The sequence below is a fragment of the Oncorhynchus gorbuscha genome, linkage group LG11 (assembly GCF_021184085.1).
Source record: "Oncorhynchus gorbuscha isolate QuinsamMale2020 ecotype Even-year linkage group LG11, OgorEven_v1.0, whole genome shotgun sequence".
Lineage (NCBI taxonomy): Eukaryota > Metazoa > Chordata > Actinopteri > Salmoniformes > Salmonidae > Oncorhynchus > Oncorhynchus gorbuscha.
In genome coordinates, this window is record NC_060183.1 from 54,872,428 (window position 1) to 54,881,981 (window position 9,554).

Consider the following 9,554-nt stretch of genomic DNA (forward strand, 5'->3'; position numbering starts at 1 on the left):
TGCCCCCAAATGCCAAAAGCTCTTCATGTAGCCACCCAAATCTGAAATACCATCCTGCTGGCCTTAATTTGAGTGGTATCATTTTCAGAGATTTATCAGGACAACGATGCTTATATAAGGAAGGTAAATGTCGATACATTTAGCAGATTTGGACGGAAGCCCAATAAATACACACTATAAACTACAATTGCTTAACTTTTGCAGGTCTCAGCAAGAACATCATAAGGATTACATCTATCTGCATTTCAACAAGGTCTACTGGGACGAGAGGTATGCCTACATAATGTTTGTGACTGCACTCTAGGCAATAGAAATACATGACACCCAGTCCTGGCTAGTGATATATATGGTCTAGGGAGGCCATCATGGATTGTTATGAACTGACAAGATGGTTTACTATCTTGTTGTCCAGCATTCTTGCCAGACCTATTGAGTTTTGTTTTAATTGGGGTGGCAGGTATTTTTGGGTTCACAAGCGGACCAGGAAATCCTACCTCTTGGTGATCAGTGTCTGAAGGTGCAAATAGCCCTGTCCTGCTCAGTCTTCAGTCTCCCCTCTTGCAGAGTCCCGCAAGCCAGTGTGACCTGGGTGGGTAGAGTGTTTAGGTCTGAGAAGGTGTCAAACTACTATGAATTCACACACAAAAGTTAGAACACCAGGGTTTCTTTATTGTGTCTATCTTCTACATTGTAAAATTGTGAAGACATCAAAACTACAAAACATATGGAATCATGTAGTAACCCCTCAAAAAACGTTTTTTTTTTTTTCAAAATATATTTTATATTTGAGATTCTTCAAAAGTAGCCACTTTCTGCCTCGACAGCTTTGCACACACTTGGCATTCTCTCCAGCTTCATGAGGTAGTCACCTGGAATGCATTTCAATGAACAGGTGTGTTTGTTGAATTTCTTTCCTCCTTAATGCCTTTGAACCAATCAGTTGTGTTGTGACAAGGTTGGGGGGGTATACAGAAGATGGTATTTTACCAAATAGGGCTAAATCCATATTATGGCAAGAACAGCTCAAATAAGCAAAGATAAAACGACAGGCCATCATTACTTTAAGACATGAAGTTTAGACAACACCCCCCCCCCCCAAAAAAAAAGTGCAGTCTCAAAAACCATCAAGTGCCATGGTGAAACTGGCTCTCACGAGGACCGCCACAGGAAAGGAAGACCCAGGTTGCGGTCAAAGCACTTAAGACTCACCCTATCCCTCAAATTAAAGGGGACACTTCTGATGACGTCTAACAAGTATATACTTGTAGGGCAAGGGAAGGAATTATTATTATTTTTTAAATTGACCACCCTTTGCCGGAAATTCATCACTCATCCATCCCGCGATGATTGTTTTTTCAGCTACCGGTAGCTTGTGGGTTCTTTATATGCACTACAGTCAATTATGAATGCATGTCTACTTACAGTAAATATACACCTACTGTATGATAGCTAGCAAATAAATTAGCTAACATTAGCCTGCCTAGCTGGAACCTCTGAATGAAATTGTAGAAATAAAACATTTTCCAAAAGATGACCAAACAAAAACATTTTTGCTTTTTACGAGACGTGTTTGTGCCATCATGTGCATTAGTAGCACAACTTAACTTATTTGCATTTGTTTTTACTTACATGTATGTTCACTTCTCCATTGATGTTGTTTAAGTTTTTGCCGACTTCTTAGCGGATGTACAATCGGCACAAACTGAATTATGGGGAGTTTCAGGCCCCCGGAGTGAACAGAATTGTACACTCACAAAGCCGACTAAAAACGAGGGCTGAGGGGCATACATTGCAAATTTCCATTGCTTGGCTAATCATTTGGACTACCCTCCAAGATGGAGACAGGGATTCCCCAAGGGCAGAAGGTGAGGGAGGGTAAGTGGAAAAAGGTGTGTCTTTTAAGTGTTTGGACCACAGCCCCAGAGTTACCTCTGCGGCAGAGGATAAGTTCATTAGTTACCAGCCTCAGAAATTGCAGCCCAAATAAATGCTTCAGAGTTCAAGTAACAGACACATCTCAACAGCAACTGCTCAGAGCATACTCCGTCAAATCAGGCGTTCATAGTCAAATGGTTCCAAAGAAACCACTACTGAAGTACACCGATAAGAAGACTTGCTTGGGCCAAGAAACACAAGAAATGGACATTAGACTGTTGGAAATCTGTCCTTTGGTCTGATGAGTCCAAATTTGAGATTTTTGTTTCCAACCGTCCTGTCTTTGTGAGACACAGTAAGTGAACAGATGATCTCCACATGTGTGGTTCTCACTGTGAAGCATGGAGATAGAGTGATTTTGCTTTACTGTGACACTGTCGTGATTTATTTCGAATTCAGGGCACACTTAACCAGCATGGCTACCACGGCATTCTGCAGCTATACACCATTCCATCTGGTTTGAGCTTAGTGGGACTATCATGTGTTTTTCAACAGGACAATGACACAACACACCTCCAGGCTGTGTAAGGGCTATTTGACCAAGGAGAGTGATGGAGTGCTGCAATGGGAAAGCATTTCAGGTGAAGCTGGATGAGAGAATGCCAAGAGTGTGCAAAGCGGTCATCAAGGTAAAGGGTGGCTACTTTGAAGAATCTCAAATATATTTGATTTGTTTAACACGTTTTTGATTACTACATGATTCCATGTGTTATTTCATAGGTTTGAGGTCTTCACCATTATTTTGCAATGTAGAAAATAGTAAAAAAAATAAAGAAACCATTGAATGAGTAGGTGTGTCCAAACTTCTGAGACTGGTACTATATGCACCTTTCACTTCAATGCAACCTTCCTCCAAAACAAATCCTAAATGCATTTATTACTTGGCTGCTCTGACATTTAATAATAAATAATAATAAACAACATTCTGTCATTCATACATTCATGCTCTTCTATTAAAAACATGGAATTTCCTAATGTAATTCATAGCCTGCATTTGATTACACTGAATGTGGAGGGAAAAGGTCAGGGTTCCAATTTAGCATACACACCAAATAAATTCCACAAACACTTCAAATTCATACTACAGTTCTGAAGGTCAGCTTCAAAATTAACAAAGTAAAATGGCTCGGCGAGATCTACTTACAATGACAAACCATGCAAGACAGAAAATTGTTTTGCGTCTACGAGATTGTAAAAAGCAGAGATTGGTAATGATTGTTTTTCCTTTTCTTAAAATGTGTCACCTCTGTCCTCCTCTGCATTTGTCCTCTTTCGTATACTGTTCCCTTTTGTTTGGTCAGGGTTTTCTTCCCCCCTAAGTTTAGACGCATAACAAGTCCGGTGCATTCCTTGTTTCACCATTTGAGCAGGCCATGAATTCACTCTATCATTTCTCAAAATACACAAAAAAACAAATTGAAGATGACCAACCTTGACCTTTCAAACACTGCATTTCTATTGTTTATTGCAAAGGGAATTCTTATAGAAGAATCTTAGAATGGGTGACATGCAGAATCTCTTACTTGAATGTACAGTGGTGTTTTCCATCTCTTTACCCTCTCTTCTAATGTACATCTAAGGGCTTAGATGTGTCATACCCAGTCATCATTTCTTTAATATTATGGAAATGCACAACAAGCCGACAGATTAGGCTGATTGTTACTTTATTTGGTAGCCTACTAAACACCTCTTCACAGTTACCAGCAACATCAGAGAGGATGTTAGTAGTATCAAAGCCGTATTATAAACTGGGTGGTTCGAGCCCTGAATGCTGATTAGCTGACAGCCATGGTATATCAGACCGTATACCACAGTATGACAAAACAATATTTTTTACTGCTCTAATTATGTTGGTAACCAGTTTATAATAGCAATAAGGCACCTTGGGGGTTGTGATATGTGGCCAATATACCACAGCTAAGGGCTGTGTCCAGGCACCCCGCATTGCTTTGTGCGTAAGTACAGCCCTTAGCTGTGGAATATTGGCCATATACCACACCTCCTTGGGCCTTATTGCTTAAATCTACCATTTCAACCGCCAGGCCCTGCCTGCCACTGTTTGGTACAGCTGGGTGGGGCTGGGTAAATGTAACCACTCAAATGCATCTAAGCTGTGGAAACAAGGATTAGTTCTAAACTGATTTTGAAGCTATAGCCTACATTGTTGTCAAATGACAAAAACATCAATGGATTAATACAGCCTAGATCTTGGGTTATGATTGGGTAAAACAGATTCACTGTAATATAATGAATTTATAATTGCTTATTTTAAGTAGGAGCCTGCTAGTTCGAGTATTTGAATTAAGGACATATTGTTACTATTAAACAAAATAGTCCAAACTGAGATAAGACATTCAAATGAGTTTACACACCCCGTTTCAAACTGTAGCCTAGTCCTATCGTTGCTCACATTCAACATCAAATAGCGCATGGTGATAAAACTAATCTGTTTCTAAACGGAGGTGATTTTGTAACTGGTATCAATTTCTATCGTTTTTCACTCAAACAGAGCTGCTCGTGCAATCTACTAATTATCCTCTAAAGGGTCCACAGTCAAGGGATCTTATCATTGGCTACCCATGTAGCCTACTTATATTTACAAACACGTTCGACAAAAACAAAGTCACAAAACTAAAAAGGTTAGAATAAAATGCTTAAACAAGTCAAATTAATTGGAATTTCTTAATTTCACAAAATAACCGCCAACAGGTGGCGCCAATTTCAAAATGAAATGAATTTAAATCCTACAACCATTTTGAAAACAGAAGTAGAAATTATATTCGAAATGGGGAAATTCTTCATATCGACCGATTGAAACGGAACCAAATAGCCTACCTTCGCTTTAACACAACAAACACGGACGACTCAATTGGTGCGATTCGAAAATGTTGACAGAAATTTGAAGCAAATTCCCAAAACATGGATGCAAGGTTGTGTTTTCAGATTGTTCTTCGTCCTTCATTTAACCACCACTGCTCATTTCCCACGCGCTTTTAAAGATACATTTTACAAAGTATCACTGGATTAATTAGCCAGTGTAGACAACTGAGTTTACTCAAACTTTCTTCGAAATCGCTGTCTAAAATCAACAGATTATTTGCGACGGAAACTAAAGCCAGCACCCTTGCTTTTGATAAAGCTCACCAAACATGCATTAGCGTGAAAACCAAATGGTGAAAACACACACCCTCACTAATTATGAAGAGAGAGTCGAAAAAACTATCAGCAACCGCGGCCTGTATAAAATTTACAAATTTTGGATTTCTAAATCAGAAAAAAACGATTAAGAATGGTTTGACGTTACCTCCCAAAATGATGCAGCACATGCGAGTAGGATAGCTCGAGCTCCAAAATCCTCCTCGGACACCAAAGGTGACTGCACAACTAGCGCTTTGAAATAAAAAATTAGTTATTAATTCTCAAATTATCTAAACTAAAACTGCTTTATTTTCGATATTGCAACCTTGACATCTTCCGGCATGAACTCGAATGTATGATTGTGTTGACGAAGGTGCAGGCTAGTCCGCCCAGGCTCAGCTTCTCCAGTATTCAGGGTAGGCTATGCGTTGCGGTTTTTCCAGTGGAAATTTTCGTCGTCCGCCATCATACAAGGACAGATTCCGAAATTGCTACGCCTGCTAGTTATATCAAAATGATTCTGGGCAGAGCGAAAAAAGGTCGAACGACCGTAAAGTTGCGCAGGGAATTAGAGACTAGAATCACATGCAGAATAACATTTCTGCATCTAATAATGTGAAAGTTGAATTGGAGTTGAAACAAGTAACATCTTCATGACACACATGATTACAAATGATGTTGAACATTCTAAATATTCTGTGAAATGCACACTTTGTCCGTTTTTCCCAAATGATAAATCTATACGTCCATAAAACAGATGAGGATATTATGTTGTATATTTTGTCACTCACGCCATTTTTTTTTTCAATAAAGTTAACTATGTCTGAAATATATATATATAATTCAGACATACATACACACGTGTGTATATGCATATGTGTAGTGATGTATTTTTTCAGACTGTTGAAAAAAAACACTATTAGCTTGCTAGGCTAATGAAACTAGATGAGAATTGCTGACTTTTTGGTTGGCCAACACTTTAGAAGATTTCCATTTCAAAGAGTATGCTGACCCTGCATTCATAATCAAGTGGGACGGTGATATTTGTAACATATAACTGAAAATCCACTTGAACGCCCCAACTGGTAATTACATCCCTGAGCTCCGACTTCTCCCACATGATGACATCACCTACTAAGGAAATTACCTTGATAACAGCATTTTAGGCAGTTAAATGCAACACAATATTATTTATAAAACCCAATATATCAATATTGTTTTTGAACGCCATTTTTCATTTTACAAGCATGTACTTTTAGTTGATGAATGACAGCTTGTCCAAAGCCAACTTAGTCAACAAGTTTAAAGCTTGAGAATACACCCAACTGGTAAGTTCCACCTTCCCACTTAGTTATGAATGCTGCATTGGTTTCAGTCCAAATGCTCATACAATGTCCTAGGCTAAGTACATGTACTTTTTTAAAATACATTTTAGCAGACACTCTTATCCGGAGCAATTTACAGTAGTGAGTGAATTAAATTAATTCATACTGGTCTCCCATGGGAATCAAACCCACAACCCTGGTGTTGCAAGTGCCATGCTCTACCAACTAAGCCACACAGGAATGTACAAGGGTAGTAGGCCTAGGCTATGCTGCAAAATATTGTGTGCTTTAAATGCCAGGATGTCATGCTCATAGGGCTTTGTAATATACCAGCCTAGTCATGCTTTGCCGGAATTCGCTGCATACTTCAGGAAGTAACTGAAATAAGACCAAATTTAACAATAGGCCTACCCTTTACACACAAAAAAAACATATAGCCTATTATGGCACTATATAGCCCTATTATTGTTATTATTACTAATGCACATTGTTTTATACCACAGCATTGTTAAAAACTTGATTTCACCATTGTGTGATCAACTGATCCTCTTATCTGTTTCTGTCCCATCCCATTCCCTCACTTTTTCCTCTACCTCTGAGGGCTTTTATTTGCAAAATGAAGAATAAAATAGACCTAAAAGCATTGGGCCTAAAAGTACTATGCCTGCGCCAACAGTACTTACAGTACAATATTTACAATAAATATGACAAATAACCTGAAACCTATAAATCTATAAATCAACACAAATTGAATGTAATAAGTCAGAGTATGGAGCGATTTCAGTGTCAACAGAAATTGTATTTGAATTCCACAATTTTAAATATGCATGCTTTCAGATTCAGTTTTCTAATTCAGTTCTCTAAATTCAGATTCAAAACCACAGGCAACACCCTGGGTATGTTGCATTCAAACCCTGGAATTAATGTAATATCGACCATATTGAAACTGAGTATATACATTTAATTGAATTTAAATATTCGATTAACTTGATATTACTTGTTAAAACTGAATGCAATATTCTTTCAGTTAAGTTTCAAATCATGAAATACAAGTTACATTTTAAACTCAATGATTCAATTAGCACATAACAAATTCAAAATTACTAAATTAAATTTGTTGGTACTGATATTGCTTCATATCCATGCACTGAACTAACTTAGCAAGGCCTCAGTAATGCCAAGTTGAGCGTTCCTCTGCACAGGAGTTGCTGATGTCTGCTACATCTTACAACGTCTGGAATGTATTTTAGGTAGCAGCTCACCACATCATATCGATCAGTCAGTTGATGACACAGTCGATGAAGTGGCACGCAACCATTGGTTGATGCATGCAACATCTGAGCAGGAGAACGCAACCATTGCATTAGTAATTGCAGCAGCAGGAACAACCCAACCTTCCCTGTCTGGCCATTACAGGGGTGTAATCATTACTCCAAACTGTTGATAAAAGGTCCCTCCCTGTTTGCTGAACCTGTTCAATGGAAACACTAGTCTGGAGTAATGGTTACACCCCAGATAAATGAGGGGTTAGAATTATTTTAAGACCTTTTACCAATAATGTATTTCAGAATGGAACATACCCTAGAGCTAGAGGACTCATCTTTGTATCTGTGCCATTATAGCATCTGTGACAGCATTTTAAACAATTGGCTGATCCCTCCCACCCGGTTTGACAAGACTCCAACAGGGTCACCAGGAGGAATCAGCCAATGAAGTAGGAAGTCCCACCCAGTTGACTGAGTTAAAATGGTGGAAGCCCTCAATTGCACTGCCCATGCTAATACAGCCTTTTGGCCACTAGAGGCCTCTATAATTTTCTATAGAACATACCAACATTTCAATTCCACCCGGTCAATCAAAAGGTTGGCATCAACCAAAAAACTTATATTGAGCTCTCAAACTTACTTCTGATTGCCTGTCACCATCTTTGACCTGGAAACATGAAGAACCACTCTATACAATTATAGGACAAACAAATCAGCATTTACATTAATTAGCTTAATTTTTAGCATTTTATAACTCTATCTCAGTTAAATAATGCCATGCTATTGTTTGAGGAGAGTGCACAGTTAGGAACTTGAAAATGTATTAATATACCAATTAGGCATATTTGGTAAGTCTTGATACAAATGCCCCCATGCACAAAGTGTGGTCCATACAGAAATGGTTTGTCGAGATTGGTGTGGAAGAATTTGACTGGCATGCACAGAGCCCTGACCTCAACCATGTTGAACACATTTGAGATCATGAAATTTAATCAGCTGGTGATTGTCAAGCAAATAACTGTCAGTCTCACAGTAATTGACCGTTACTTAACATAAACACATTTATCATCTTCTGGCTTCCACATTTAATTTAGAGTTGTTAATATAATTTGTTGGGATATATGTTTTGATTTTTAACACAGTGTAAGGCTGCACGATGTGACTCGCTTGAAAAGCATGAGCTCTGCTTTGTTTTTTTTGCGCAGGCTGTATACACTTCATCAGCCTCTCATTCACAATTTGACAAGCACTTGATAATGCCTCAAATTTCACGGCGACATCCCCTTTGTGGCCTTAATGCACCCTAAGAAAATCCATGCCTTTTGCACCCAGTGGCCATTGTGCCCTTGGCCCGGAGTGCTGCATTGTGCCCTTCTCCCTGAGTGCTATGCCCTCCTAAGCACCTCTCACTCACATGCCTCTCCATCATGTGATTGGGTCTTTCTCACAGGCTACAAGTGAAGACAGACACATCGGTGATGCAACTACGCTCGTACTACGATCCAATTCCGAGGTGCATATTGAAGATCTTGGAAGAACTGTCCACATTTACTTTTCGTTAGCCAACAAGATGAGTAGGCCTAATGAACAGCAAAAGCACTAGCCTATGTCAATCTACTATAGTACAAAAGTTAACCTATTCTATGCGAGAAATAAATATTTCAAACAGTCTGGGACAGTTGTGGGATGTAATAGATCCCAAATTAATACAACCACAAGCATCAAAAAAATATTTCTTACGCAATGTGGCTGACGCAACAGATCAGAACATTTAGTTTAATACAATTTTGATAAACTATTAGGATATTTCTTCACATTATAAGCGCAGCAATGCACACATGGCAGTAGGCTATGAATGCAAATGTTCCACTATTGGGAAAACACCATGATG

The 9,554-nt window shown here is 38.7% G+C and overlaps 1 protein-coding gene across 7 annotated transcripts in view; it reads right to left on the reverse strand.

Annotated features, from left to right (window-relative positions):
• Positions 1-5,594, reverse strand: part of LOC124048945 (zinc finger protein 618-like) — a 36,378-nt gene extending 30,784 nt beyond the window's left edge. For 6 of the 7 annotated variants that reach the window (XM_046370140.1, XM_046370138.1, XM_046370136.1 and 3 more), the window contains exons 1-2: positions 5,240-5,594; positions 495-585 (exon numbers count right to left, since the gene is read on the reverse strand). The gene's annotated coding sequence lies outside the window, so the exon portion shown is untranslated. The remainder of the gene's footprint in view (positions 1-494; positions 586-5,239) is intronic. The other variant, XM_046370135.1, reaches the window with a different exon arrangement.
• Between the last annotated feature and the right edge of the window lie 3,960 nt (positions 5,595-9,554).